Source organism: Chiloscyllium punctatum, chromosome 3 (assembly GCF_047496795.1).
Source record: "Chiloscyllium punctatum isolate Juve2018m chromosome 3, sChiPun1.3, whole genome shotgun sequence".
Classification (NCBI taxonomy): domain Eukaryota; kingdom Metazoa; phylum Chordata; class Chondrichthyes; order Orectolobiformes; family Hemiscylliidae; genus Chiloscyllium; species Chiloscyllium punctatum.
In genome coordinates, this window is record NC_092741.1 from 27,293,738 (window position 1) to 27,308,632 (window position 14,895).

A 14,895-nucleotide genomic window follows, 5' to 3' on the forward strand; every position below is an offset into this window, starting at 1 on the left:
GAGAGACTAGGGGGAGAGAGAGAGAGAGAGAGACTGTGGGGGGGGAGAGAGGGACAGACTGGGGGGGAGAGAGAGAGAGAGAGAGAGACTTGGGGGGAGAGACTGTGGGGGGAGAGAGAGAGAGAGAGAGAGACTGGGGGGAGAGAGAGAGAGACTGGGGGGTGGAGAGAGAGAGAGAGAGAGAGAGACTGGGGGTGGGAGAGAGAGGAGAGGGGAGGGGCTGGGGGGGAGAGACTGGGGAGAGAGAGAGAGAGAGAGAGACTGGGGGGAGAGAGAGAGACTGGGGGGGAGAGAGAGAGAGACGGGGGGAGAGAGAGAGAGAGAGAGGACTGGGGGGAGAGAGAGAGAGAGAGAGAGAAAGACTGGGGGGGGGGAGAGAGAGAGAAACTGGGGTAGAGAGAGAGCAACTGGGGGAGAGAGAGACTGGGGGAGAGAGAGAGAGAGTGGGAAAGAGAGAGGGGAGAGAGACTCTGGGAGGGAGAGAGAGAGAGACTTGGGTGGGGGGGAGAGAGAGAGAGACTGGGAGGAGAGAGAGACTGGGGAGAGAGAGACTGAGGGGGAGGGAGAGAGGAGAGATTGGGGGGAGGGAGAAAGAGAGAGAGAGAGAGACTGAGAGGGAGGGAGAGAGACTGAGGAGAAAGAGAGAGAGAGAGAGAGACAGGGAGAGAGAGAGAGAGACTTGAGGAGAAAGAGAAAGTGACTGGGGGGAGGGAGAGAGATTGAGGAGAGAGAGACTGGAGAAGGAGAGAGAACCTGAGGGGGGTGAAGAGAGATTTGGGGATAGAGAGAGAGAGAGACTGGGGGGGGGGTGGGGGGGGGGGGGAGAGACTGGGAGGAGAAGGGAGAGAAAGATACGGTGCAGGGAGAGAGAGTGAGACTGGGAGAGGCAGGGAGAGAGAGACTCAGGAAGGGTAGAGAGGGAGACTGTGAGAGAGAGAAATAGAGGGACTTCGGAGGGGCAGAGAGAGAGAGAGAGAGAGAGAGAATTGTGGTAGGAGAGAACGAGAGTGTGACTGGGAGCTCCCTCAGCGCTGACCCTCCAACAGTGAGGGGCTCCCTCGGCACTGACCCTCCCACAGTGCGGGGCTCCCTCAGCGCTGACCCTCCAACAGTGCGGGACTCCCTCGGCACTGACCCTCCAACAGTGCCCACTCCCTCAGCCCTGACCCTCCAACAGTGCCCACTCCCCAGCGCTGACCCTCCCACAGTGCCCACTCCCTCAGCACTGACCCTCGACAGTGCCCACTCCCTCAGCACTGACCCTCCGACAGTGCCCACTCCCTCAGCGCTGGACCCTCCAACAGTGCCCACTCCCTCAGCGCTGACCCTCCGACAGTGCCCACTCCCTCAGCGCTGACCCCTCCGACAGTGCCCGCTCCCTCAGCCCTGACCCTCCGACAGTGCCCACTCCCCCAGCACTTGACCCTCCAACAGTGCCATTCCCTCAGCGCTGACCTTTCAACAGTGCCCACTTCCCTCAGCCCTGACCCTCCAACAGTGCCCATTCCCTCAGCGCTGACCTTTCAACAGTGCCCACTCCCTCAGCTCTGACCCTCCGACAGTGCCCACTCCCTCAGCGCTGACCCTCCAACAGTGCCCACTCCCTTAGCTCTGACCTCTCGACAGTGTCCACTCCCTCAGCGCTGACCCTCCGACAGTGCCCGCTCCCTCAGTACTGACCCTAATCTTTTGCAATATATTCCTGGAGTTCTCAGGGACAATATCGTCCTGTACAGAGTGTCTTGTGTATCTCTAGTTGAAAAAGGTGTATTTTTCACTGACTGATCTAATTTTATCTCCTGTCGTTATGTCTCTCCTTCTTGCCCCATCTGACGTACTGAATCCCCACCGTGTGGTGTAGGTCGACAATGCTGTTAGAGAGGAAGGGGGTTCCGGGATTTCGTCCCTGTAAGCTCAGCCAAGCTGGGATGTGAGGGGGGGCTTGGAGGAGATGCGCAGGGGGGCTGGTATTCTCTGCTGCCCCCATATGGGGTAAGGGGTGGCAGGTTCAAAAGGGGTCGTCATTGCCCCTTCCAGATGGTACACACTGCTGCCGCGAGATGTCGGAGGTCAAGGGGGAGTGGGTGTGGAGGGTGGGGGGGGGGGCCAGCGTCACGATTGAGCGGGGGGTGGGGGGGGGGTGGGGAAGGGGAGGGGTGTTCGCTGTGATCCCGGACGATATGGAGCATCTCCAGTGTTACTGGAGCTGCACCCATCGAGGGCAAATGGGGGGCTTTCCCTCACCCTCCTGACTCCTGTCTTGTTGATGTAGGACAGGCTTTGGTGGGGGGATGGGGGGGGGGGGGCAGTGGAAGTCAGGAGGGGAGTTACTCGCTGCAGGATTCCCAGCCTCTGACCTGCTCTTGTAGCCACAGGATTGATATGGGCTGCGTCCGGGTCTGTTTCTGCTCAATGGGAACCGCAGGATGTTGATAGTTGGGGGGTGGGGGGGGGGATTCAGTGATGGTAACACCATTGAAAGTCAAGGGGCAATGGTTAGATTCTCTCTCAATGGGGAACCCCAGGATGTTGATAGTGGTGGAGGGGAGGGGGGGATTCAGTAACAGTAACACCATTGAACATCAAGGGGGTGATGGTTAGATTCTCTCTCAATGGGAACCCCCAGGATGTTGATCGTGGGGGGGAGGGGGGGATTCAGTGATGGTAACACCATTGAACGTCAAGGGGGGCGATGGTTAGATTCTCTCTCAATGGAACCCTCAGGATGTTGATAGTGGGGGGGGAGGGGGATTCAGTGATGGTAACACCATTGAACGTCAAGGGGGCGATGGTTAGATTCTCTCTCATGGGAACCCCAGGATGTTGATAGTGGGGGGAGGGGGGATTCAGTGATGGTAACGCCATTGAACATCAAGGGGGCGATGGTTAGATTCTCTCTCAATGGGAACCCCCAGGATGTTGATAGTGGGGGGGGGGGGGGGGGGGGGGGGGGAGGGAGGATTCAATGACGGTAACACCATTGAACGTCAAGGGGACGATGGTTAGATTCTCTCTCTCATTGGAGGTGGCCATTGCTTGACAGTTATGAGACACGAATGATATGTGTAAGTTACCAGCTCACACTCAGGTGATCAATGTGTGGGGGGGAGGGCCTGACTGTGGAAGAGGGCAGGTTGCTGAATGGTTCCGGGGTGGGGGGGATGGTCTGGCAGATGTGGAGCTACATATGACAACCTCAGACTGCCTTAATCCCACTGGGAGGGGGAAAGGATCGCTGCAGGGCACAAAGAGCATCATTGATTCTTTGTGTGACACCCATCATCCCTCCACCAATGAACATTGGGTACCATTTCCTCATGGATTAAGGCTATAGATGACTCCCGACCCTTGGGAAATTGACTCCAAACTACCTCCTTCTTGTTGACCCAGATGAAGGGAGGGGTGGCGCTGGGAAAAGGGGACTTTGCCACACCCACTGAGCTGATGTTGCTGAACAAAGAGACCTTGGAGTTGCAGGTTCACAGCTCCTTGAAAGTGGAGTCGCAGGTCGAGAGGATAGTGAAGGCAGCGTTTGGTATGCTTCCCTTTATTGGTCAGAGTATTGAGTACAGGGAGTTGGGAGGTCATGTTGCGGCTGTACAGGGCATTGGTTAGGGGCCACTGTTGGAATATTGCGTGCAATTCTGGTCTCCTTCCTATCGGAAAGATGTTGTGAAACTTGAAAGGGCTCAGAAAAGATTTACAAGGATGTTGGAGGGTTTGAGCTACAGGGAAGAGGCTGAACAGGCTGGGGCTGTTTTCCCTGGAGCGTCGGAGGCTGAGGGGTGACCTTATAGAGGTTTACAAAATTGTGAGGGGCATGGATAGGGTAAACAGTCATAGTCTTTTCCCCCCCTGGGGTGGGGGAGTCCAGAACTAGAGGGGCACAGGTTTAGGGTGAGAGGGGGAAGATATAAAAGGGACCGAAGGGTCAACATTTTTCATGCAGAGGGTGGTACGCTGGGGAGCGAGCTGCCAGAGGAAGTGGTGGATTGAGTTAAGAACAAAGAAAATGGACAGCCCAGGAACAGGCCCTTTGACCCTCCAAACCTGAGCCGATCCAAATCCACTGTCTAAAACCTGCTCCCCACCTACTCCTGCATCTGCCCGGACACACCTTAAATGAATCTACCGTGCCTGCCTCCACTACCTCTGTTGGCCACACGTTCCAGGTACCTAGTGTCCTCTGTATAAAGTCCTTGACGCGTCTACTCCCCCCTTAAGCTTTGTACCTCTCACCTTGAACCCGTGACCTCTTGTCACTGAATCCCTCACACTGTGAGAAAGCTTCTCTCGAGCCACCTTGTTTACACCCTTCGTGACTTTGTCGACCTCAATCAGTTCCCCCCCCCCACCCCACCCCCAATCTCCTTTTCTCTGATGAAAACAAACCTATCCTACTCAACCTCTCTTCGTAGCTAGCACCTTCCACACCAGGCAACGTCCACGTAAACCTCCTCTGCCCCCTCTCCAAAGCGTCCGCACCCTTTTGGGAATGTGGCGCCCAGAACTGTACACCTAAATGTGGCCGAACCAATGTTTTAACCAGACGTGCCAGCTGCTGTACTCAGTGCCCTGTCTGGTGAAGGCTAGTATACCCATATGCCTTCTTGACCACTCAATCTATCCCCCCCGAGCAACCACCTACAGGTTACTATGGACCTGCAACTCCCAGATCCCTCTGCCCACCAACCTCTCCCAAGGCTCTTCCATTTATCGTATCGTTTTGCTCCAGAGTTAGACTCCCCAAAATGCGCTGACGTCACATCTGCCAGTTCTCCGGCCAACTCTCCAGTCTGTCTATCTCCTCCTGTCTATTCTCTGACAGTCCCCTTCTGCTTTCTGCTCCTCCATCAGTCTTCGTGTCATCTGCAAAGTTGCCGATCAGACCAACGGTGCCCTCTTCCAGGTCATTGATGTATATTACAAACAACAGCGGCCCAGCGCTGACCCCCCCACCACCCCCACCGTGGGACACCACTGGTCACCTTTCCCCTTTCGAGAAACGTCCTACTCTCTGTCTCCTGTTAATTAACCAGTTCTTTGCCCACCTCACTAGAACACCCCGCACACCATGTGACTTTGCATTCTCCTTTAGTCTACCATGGGGAACTTATCAAATGCCTTACTAAAGTCCATGTGTATGACATCAGCAGTCCTTCCTTCATCTATCAACTTGATAGATGAGGAAGGACTGCTGATATTATGCACATTGAATTTCGAAGGCTGAGAGGGGATCTGATTGAGACGGATAAGATTATGAAAGGATTGGGACGCTCTGGAGGCAGGAAACATGTTTCCGCTGAGGGGCGAGGGCCGAACCAGAGGACACAGCTCAAAAATACGGGGTAGACCATTGAGGACAGAGATGAGGAGAAACTTCTTCACCCAGAGAGTGGTGGCTGTGTGGAATGCTCTGCCCCAGAGGGCAGTGGAGGCCCAGTCTCTGGATTCATTTAAGAAAGAGTTGGATAGAGCTCTCAAGGATAGTGGGATCAAGGGTTATGGAGATAAGGAAGGAACAGGATACTGATTAGGAATGATCAGCCATGATCCTATTGAATGGGGGTGCAGACTCGATGGGCTGAATGGCCTACTCCTGCACCTATTGTCTATTGTCAAGTCCTCCTTTGGTGCGGACATGATATCACCCCTGACTAGTAATGCAACTCCTCCCCCCCCCCCCCACCCCCCCCTTTTACTTCCCTCCCTGTCCTGTCTGAAGCATCTATATCCTGGAACATTTAGTTGCCCTTCCTTCAACCATATCAATGATCGCAGTTTAACATCATACTCCCAGGCACCAATATGTTTGCCTACCTTACCCACGATACTCCACGCGTTTCCAGCTGCCAGTGCTTTTGCTTTCAGCTGCCTACTCTTCCCCCTTGGCGATGCCAACCTGGTGATTCTTACAGTCTCCAGTTTCCACCTCACTGTCTCGTCTTGTTCCCAACCCCCCCCCCCCACCACATTATGTGAGTTGAACTGAATTGAATCGATTGTCCTGTGCACCGAGGCACAGCGGAAAGCTTTGTCTTGCGAGCAAACCAGGCCGGTCACAGAGTGACGTAGCGTCAATAAGTAAATAATAGAGAAACAGCAGCAAAACCCAAACCACAGGGAGAGGTGAATGTGAAGAGTTTGAGAGCCCATTCAGTCTCCTGACAACAGTAGGGTAGAAACTGCTTTGAAACCGGCTGGTTAGGTGTGTTCAGGCTTCCTGTACCTTCTCCCCCGATGGGAGAGGTCGTAGAAAATCACTGCCAGGGTGGGATGGATCTTGGAGAATGCTGGCGGCCTTTCCCTGACAGCGGGGCCTGGTGGATAGGTTCGATAGGTGGGAGGTTGGCCTTTGTGATTGTCCGGGCCGAGTTTCCCCCACTCTCTGTAACCGTCTCCGATCGTGAATGGTGCAGTTGCCCTCGTCACACATCCAGACACATGGCGCACCGAGAAAAGGGTAGAGTTGCGGCCTTTAAAAGGCATGCATGGGAAGGGATAGAGGCCAAGAACTGGCAAACGGGACCAGATTGGGTGAAGGATATCTGGGTCAGCATGGATGGGTTGGGCCGAAGGGCCTGTTTCTGTGCTGTATCTCTCGATGACTCTGTGATCTACCCCCCCTCCTCCCTTTTCCTCTCCCAGTAGAATGGACACCAGCGAGTACCTGTCCCGTATTGGCTACAGGGGAGCGACAGAGCCCTCACTGGAGAACCTCAAGGCTATCCACCAGCAGCACCTCTTGGCAGTGCCCTTCGGCAGCTTGGCCATACACTGTGGGGAGCACATTGAGTTGGTTCTGCCGGCCGTGTACCAGAAGGTGGTCATCCAGAGGAGGGGGGGCTTCTGCTACGAGCTGAACGGCCTCTTCTCCTGGCTCCTGCAGGGCCTGGGCTACCAGGTCCAGCTGGTATCCGGCCGGGTACGCAACTCCTTCACCCAGCGCCTGGGCCCACCCAGGGACCACCTCCTCCTGCTGGTAAGAGTTGGCGAGGGCGGGGAGCACTGCCACTGGCTCTGCGATGTGGGGTTTGGGAACTCCTTCCGCTGGCCCCTGCCCTTGGAAGATGGCCACCTGGAGCGCCAGGAGAACGGGCTCTTCCACCTCCGGCTGACGAGCAGCCGGGGGGGGGGGGGACTGGCAACTGCGGCGCTATCCGCTCTCCAGCCCAGGGCCGACAGCCGAACCGGACGCCACCCTCTACGCTTTCAGCACGGAACCCCGGGCCTGGGGTGACTTCAGGGCCATGTGCCGTTACCACCAAACGTCCCCCAGCTCCATCTTCGCCTGCAAGTCCTTCTGCTGCCTCCACCTGCCCGGTGGGCTGATCACCTACAGGGGGCGGCGCCTCATCGAGACAGAGTTCAGTGCCGAGGGTGACCGCCAGGCCACGAGGGAGCTGACAGATGAGGAGATACCCCGGGTCCTGAAGGAGAGGTTCGGCATTGTCCTCACAAACAGGCTGGTCCCCAAGGACGAGGAAATACTCCCCCAGAAGGAATACTCCTGATCCGGAACTCGGATGGGGGAATGGTGGTGGGAGGGGGGGGAGGGATGGAGAGGGCAGTTACGGCACCCTCTCCTCCCAGACCCGGCCAGTCCCCTTTTCCATCACCCGCGGATAGAGAATTCAAATAAATGCACGTGGACGGCACTAGCCGAATGAAAGTTGTTGTTGTAGCTCACAGGCCAATGCTGGCTTCATCGTTGCTTAAACCAAACTGGGAAAAAAACCAACACTTCGGGATTTATATCAAAAACCACACACACCCGGGAGGGAGTTACAGACTGGAATCTAATCGAGGGGTTCGGGGGGGGTGTATATACAGAATAACAGATACCCGGGAGGGAGATACAGATTGGAATCTAATCGAGGGGTTCGGGGTGGTTTATATACAGAATAACAGATACCCCGGGAGGGAGTTACAGACTGGAATCTAATCGAGGGGTTCGGGGTGGTTTATATACAGAATAACAGATACCCCGGGAGGGAGTTACAGACTGGAATCTAATCGAGGGGTTCGGGGTGGTTTATATACAGAATAACAGATACCCCGGGAGGGAGTTACAGACTGGAACCTAATCGAGGAGTTCGGGGTGGTTTATATACAGAATAACAGATACCCCGAGGAGGGAGTGACAGACTGGAATCTAATCGAGGGGTTCAGGGGGGTTCATATACAGATTAAAAGATACCCCGGGGAGGGAGTGACAGACTGTAATCTAATCGAGGTGTTCGGGGGGGTTTATATACAGAATAACAGATACCCAGGAGGGAGTTACAGACTGGAATCTAATCGAGGGGTTCAGGGTGGTTTATATACAGAAGAACAGATACCCGGAAGGGAGTTACAGATTGTAATCTAATCGAGGCTTTCGGGGTGGTTTATATACAGAATAACAGATACCCGGGAGGGGGTTACAGACTGGAATCTAATCGAGGGGTTCGGTGTGGTTTATATACAGAATAACAGATACCCGGGAGGGAGTTACAGACTGGAATCTAATCGAGGCTTTCGGGGTGGTTTATATACAGAATAACAGATACACAGGAGGGGAGTTACAGACTGGAATCTAATCGAGGGGTTCAGGGTGGTTCATATACAGAATAACAGATACCCGGGAGGGAGTTACAGACTGGAATCTAATCGAGGGGTTCAGGGGGAGTGTATATACAGAATAACAGATACCCGGGAGGGAGTAACAGACTGGAAACTAATCGAGTGGTTCGGGGTGGTTTATATGCAGAAAAACAGATACCCGGGAGGGGGTTACAGACTGGAATCTAATCGAGGGGTTTGGGGTGGTTTATATTCGGAATAACAGATATCCAGGGGTGAGTTACAGACTGGAATGTAATCGAGGGGTTCGTGGTGGTTTATATACAGAATAACAGATACCCAGGAGGGAGTTACAGACTGTAATCTAATCGAGGGGTTCAGGGGGAGTGTATATACAGAATAACAGATACCCGGGAGGGAGTTACAGACTGGAAACTAATCGAGTGGTTCGCGGTGGTTTATATACAGAATAACAGATACTCGGGAGGGGGTTACAGACTGGAATCTAATCGAGGGGTTCGGGGTGGTTTATATACAGAATAACAGATACCCCGGGAGGGAGTTACAGACTGGAATCTAATAGAGGGGTTCAGGGTGGTTTATAAACAGAATAACACATACCCGGGAGGGGAGTTACAGACTGGAATCCAATCGAGGGGTTCGGGGTGGTTTATATTCGGAATAACAGATATCCAGGAGTGAGTTACAGACTGGAATGTAATCGAGGGGTTCGGGGTGGTTTATATACAGAATAACAGATACCCCGGGAGGGAGTTACAGACTGGAATCTAATCGAGGGGTTCGGAGTGGTTTATACACAGAATAACAGATACCCGGGAGGGAGTTACAGACTGGAATCTAATCGAGGCTTTCGGGGTGGTTTATATACAGAATAACAGATACCCGGGAGGGGAGATACGTACTGGAATCTAATCGAGGGGTTCGGAGTGGTTTATACACAGAATAACCGATACCTGGTAGTGAGTTACAGACTGGAATCTAATCGAGGCTTTCGGGTTGGTTTATATACAGAATAACAGATACACAGGAGGGGAGTTACAGACTGGAATCTAATCGAGGGGTTCGGGGTGGTTTATACACAGAATAACAGATACCCCGGGAGGGAGTTACAGACTGGAATCTAATCGAGGGGTTCGGGGTGGTTTATATACAGAATAACAGATACCCCGGGAGGGAGTTACAGACTGGAATCTAATCGCGGGTTTCAGGGTGGTTTATATACAGAATAACAGATACCCGGGAGGGAGTTACAGACTGGAACCTAATCGAGGAGTTCGGGGTGGTTTATATACAGAATAACAGATACCCGGGAGGGAGTTACAGATTGGAATCTAATCGAGGGGTTCAGGGTGGTTTACATACAGAATACCAGATACCCGGGAGGGAGTTACAGATTGTAATCTAATCGAGGGGTTCGGGGTGGTTTATATACAGAATAACAGATACCCGGGAGGGAGTTACAGACTCGAATCTAATTGAGGGGTTCGGGGAGTTTATATACAGAATAACATATACCCGGGAGGCAGTTACAGACTGGAATCTAATCGAGGGAGTCAGGGTGGTTTATATACAGAATAACAGATACCAGGGAGGGAGTTACAGACTGGAATCTAATCGAGTGGTTCAGGGGGAGTGTATATAGAGAATAACAGATACCCGGGAGGGAGTTACAGACTGGAAACTAATCGAGGGGTTCGGGCTGGTTTATGTACAGAATAACAGATACCGAGGAGGGAGGTACAGACTGGAATCTAATCGAGGGATTCGGTGTGGTTTATATACAGAATAACAGATACCCGGGAGGGAGTTACAGATTGGAATCTAATCGAGGGGTTCAGGGGGGTTCATATACAGAATAACAGATACCCGGGAGGGAGTTACAGATTGTAATCTAATCGAGGGGTTCGGAGTGGTTTATATACAGAATAACAAATACCCGGGAGTGAGTTACAGACTGGAATCTAATCGAGGGGTTCGGAGTGGTTTATATACAGAATAACAGATACCCGGGAGTGAGTTACAGAGTGGAATCTAATCGAGGCTTTCGGGGTGGTTTATATACAGAATAACAGATACACAGGAGGGGAGTTACAGACTGGAATCTAATCGAGGGGTTCGGGGTGGTTTATATACAGAATAACAGATACCCCGGGAGGGAGTTACAGACTGGAATCTAATCGAGGGGTTCGGAGAGATTTATATACAGAATAACAGATACCCCGGGAGGGAGTTACAGACTGGAATCGAATCGAGGGGTTCGGGGTGGTTTATATACAGAATAACAGATACCCCGGGAGGGAGTTACAGACTCGAATCTAATCGAGGGTTTCAGGGTGGTTTATATACAGAATAACAGATACCCGGGAGGGGGTTACAGACTGGAATCTAATCGAGGGGTTCAGGGGGAGTGTATATACAGAATAACAGATACCCGGGAGGGAGTTACAGACTGGAAACTAATCGAGTGGTTCGGGGTGGTTTATATGCAGAAAAACAGATACCCGGGAGGGGGTTACAGACTGGAATCTAATCGAGGGGTTCGGGGTGGTTTATATTCGGAATAACAGATATCCAGGGGTGAGTTACAGACTGGAATGTAATCGAGGGGTTCGTGGTGGTTTATATACAGAATAACAGATACCCAGGAGGGAGTTACAGACTGTAATCTAATCGAGGGGTTCAGGGGGAGTGTATATACAGAATAACAGATACCCGGGAGGGAGTTACAGACTGGAACCTAATCGAGGAGTTCGGGGTGGTTTATATACAGAATAACAGATACCCGGGAGGGAGTTCCAGATTGTAATCTAATCGAGGGGTTCGGAGTGGTTTATATACAGAATAACAGATACCCGGGAGTGAGTTACAGACTGGAATCTAATCGAGGCTTTCGGGGTGGTTTATATACAGAATAACAGATACACAGGAGGGGAGTTACAAACTGGAATCTAATCGAGGGGTTCGGGGTGGTTTATATACAGAATAACAGATACCCGGGAGGGAGTTACAGACTGGAATCTAATCGAGGCTTTCGGGGTGCTTTATATACAGAATAACAGATACCCGGGAGGGGAGATACGTACTGGAATCTAATCGAGGGGTTCGGAGTGGTTTATATACAGAATAACAGATACTCGGGAGGGGGTTACAGACTGGAATCTAATCGAGGGGTTCGGGGTGGTTTATATACAGAATAACAGATACCCCGGGAGGGAGTTACAGACTGGAATCTAATAGAGGGGTTCAGGGTGGTTTATAAACAGAATAACACATACCCGGGAGGGGAGTTACAGACTGGAATCCAATCGAGGGGTTCGGGGTGGTTTATATTCGGAATAACAGATATCCAGGAGTGAGTTACAGACTGGAATGTAATCGAGGGGTTCGGGGTGGTTTATATACAGAATAACAGATACCCCGGGAGGTAGTTACAGACTGGAATCTAATCGAGGGGTTCGGAGTGGTTTATACACAGAATAACAGATACCCGGGAGGGAGTTACAGACTGGAATCTAATCGAGGCTTTCGCGGTGGTTTATATACAGAATAACAGATACCCGGGAGGGGAGATACGTACTGGAATCTAATCGAGGGGTTCGGAGTGGTTTATATACAGAATAACAGATACCCGGGAGTGAGTTACAGAGTGGAATCTAATCGAGGCTTTCGGGGTGGTTTATATACAGAATAACAGATACACAGGAGGGGAGTTACAAACTGGAATCTAATCGAGGGGTTCGGGGTGGTTTATATACAGAATAACAGATACCCCGGGAGGGAGTTACAGACTGGAATCTAATCGAGGGGTTCGGAGAGATTTATATACAGAATAACAGATACCCCGGGAGGGAGTTACAGACTGGAATCTAATCGAGGGGTTCGGGGTGGTTTATATACAGAATAACAGATACCCCGGGAGGGAGTTACAGACTCGAATCTAATCGAGGGTTTCAGGGTGGTTTATATACAGAATAACAGATACCCGGGAGGGGGTTACAGACTGGAATCTAATCGAGGGGTTCGGTGTGGTTTATATACAGAATAACAGATACCCGGGAGGGAGTTACAGACTGGAATCTAATCGAGGCTTTCTGGGTGGTTTATATACAGAATAACAGATACACAGGAGGGGAGTTACAGACTGGAATCTAATCGAGGGGTTCAGGGTGGTTCATATACAGAATAACAGATACCCGGGAGGGAGTTACAGACTGGAATCTAATCGAGGGGTTCGGGGGAGTGTATATACAGAATAACAGATACCCGGGAGGGAGTTACAGACTGGAAACTAATCGAGTGGTTCGGGGTGGTTTATATGCAGAAAAACAGACACCCGGGAGGGGGTTACAGACTGGAATCTAATCGAGGGGTTCGGGGTGGTTTATATTCGGAATAACAGATATCCAGGGGTGAGTTACAGACTGGAATGTAATCGAGGGGTTCGTGGTGGTTTATATACAGAATAACAGATACCCAGGACTGAGTTACAGACTGTAATCTAATCGAGGGGTTCGGGGGAGTGTATATACAGAATAACAGATAGCCGGGAGGGAGTTACAGACTGGAAACTAATCGAGTGGTTCGCGGTGGTTTATATACAGAATAACAGATACTCGGGAGGGGGTTACAGACTGGAATCTAATCGAGGGGTTCGGGGTGGTTTATATACAGAATAACAGATACCCCGGGAGGGAGTTACAGTCTGGACACTAATAGAGGGGTTGAGGGTGGTTTATAAACAGAATAACACATACCCGGGAGGGGAGTAACAGACTGGAACCTAATCGAAGAGTTCGGGGTGGTTTATATACAGAATAACAGATACCCGGGAGGGAGTTACAGATTGGAATCTAATCGAGGGGTTCAGGGTGGTTTACATACAGAATAACAGATACCCGGGAGGGAGTTACAGATTGTAATCTAATCAAGGGGTTCGGAGTGGTTTATATACAGAATAACAGATACCCGGGAGTGAGTTACAGACTGGAATCTAATCGAGGGGTTCGGAGTGGTTTATATACAGAATAACAGATACCCGGGAGTGAGTTACAGAGTGGAATCTAATCGAGGCTTTCGGGGTGGTTTATATACAGAATAACAGATACACAGGAGGGGAGTTACAGACTGGAATCTAATGGAGGGGTTCGGGGGGGGTTTATATACAGAATAACAGATACCCCGGGAGGGAGTGACAGACTGGAATCTAATCGAGGGGTTCGGAGAGATTTATATACAGAATAACAGATACCCCGGGAGGGAGTTACAGACTGGAATCTAATCGAGGGGTTCGGGGTGGTTTATACACAGAATAACAGATACCCCGGGAGGGAGTTACAGACTGGAATCTAATCGAGGGGTTCAGGGTGGTTTATATACAGAATAACAGATACCCGGGAGGGAGTTACAGACTGGAACCTAATCGAGGAGTTCGGGGTGGTTTATATACAGAATAACAGATACCCGGGAGGGAGTTACAGATTGGAATCTAATCGAGGGGTTCAGGGTGGTTTACATACAGAATACCAGATACCCGGGAGGGAGTTACAGACTGGAATCTAATCGAGTGGTTCAGGGGGAGTGTATATAGAGAATAACAGATACCCGGGAGGGAGTTACAGACTGGAAACTAATCGAGGGGTTCGGGGTGGTTTATATACAGAATAACAGATACCGAGGAGGGAGGTACAGACTGGAATCTAATCGAGGGATTCGGGGTGGTTTATATACAGAATAACAGATACCCCGGGAGGGAGTTACAGACTGGAATCTAATCGAGGGGTTCAGGGTGGTTTATATACAGAATAACAGATACCCGGGAGGGAGTTACAGACTGGAACCTAATCGAGGAGTTCGGGGTGGTTTATATACAGAATAACAGATACCCGGGAGGGAGTTACAGATTGGAATCTAATCGAGGGGTTCAGGGTGGTTTACATACAGAATACCAGATACCCGGGAGGGAGTTACAGATTGTAAGCTAATCGAGGGGTTCGGGGTGGTTTATATACAGAATAACAGATACCCGGGAGGGAGTTACAGATTGTAATCTAATCGAGGCTTTCGGGGTGGTTTATATACAGAATAACAGATACCCGGGAGGGGGTTACAGACTGGAATCTAATCGAGGGGTTCGGTGTGGTTTATATACAGAATAACAGATACACAGGAGGGGAGTTACAGACTGGAATCTAATCGAGGGGTTCAGGGTGGTTCATATACAGAATAACAGATACCCGGGAGGGAGTTACAGACTGGAATCTAATCGAGGGGTTCAGGGGGAGTGTATATACAGAATAACAGATACCCGGG

The 14,895-nt window shown here is 51.2% G+C and overlaps 1 protein-coding gene and 1 pseudogene across 1 annotated transcript in view; one reads left to right on the top strand and one right to left on the bottom strand.

Moving 5' to 3' along the window:
- Positions 1 to 7,658, top strand: part of LOC140457004 (arylamine N-acetyltransferase, pineal gland isozyme NAT-3-like) — a 10,717-nt pseudogene extending 3,059 nt beyond the window's left edge.
- Positions 1 to 14,895, bottom strand: part of LOC140457033 (EH domain-containing protein 3-like) — a 241,859-nt gene that overhangs the window by 92,354 nt on the left and 134,610 nt on the right. The gene's annotated exons all lie outside the window — the stretch shown is intronic.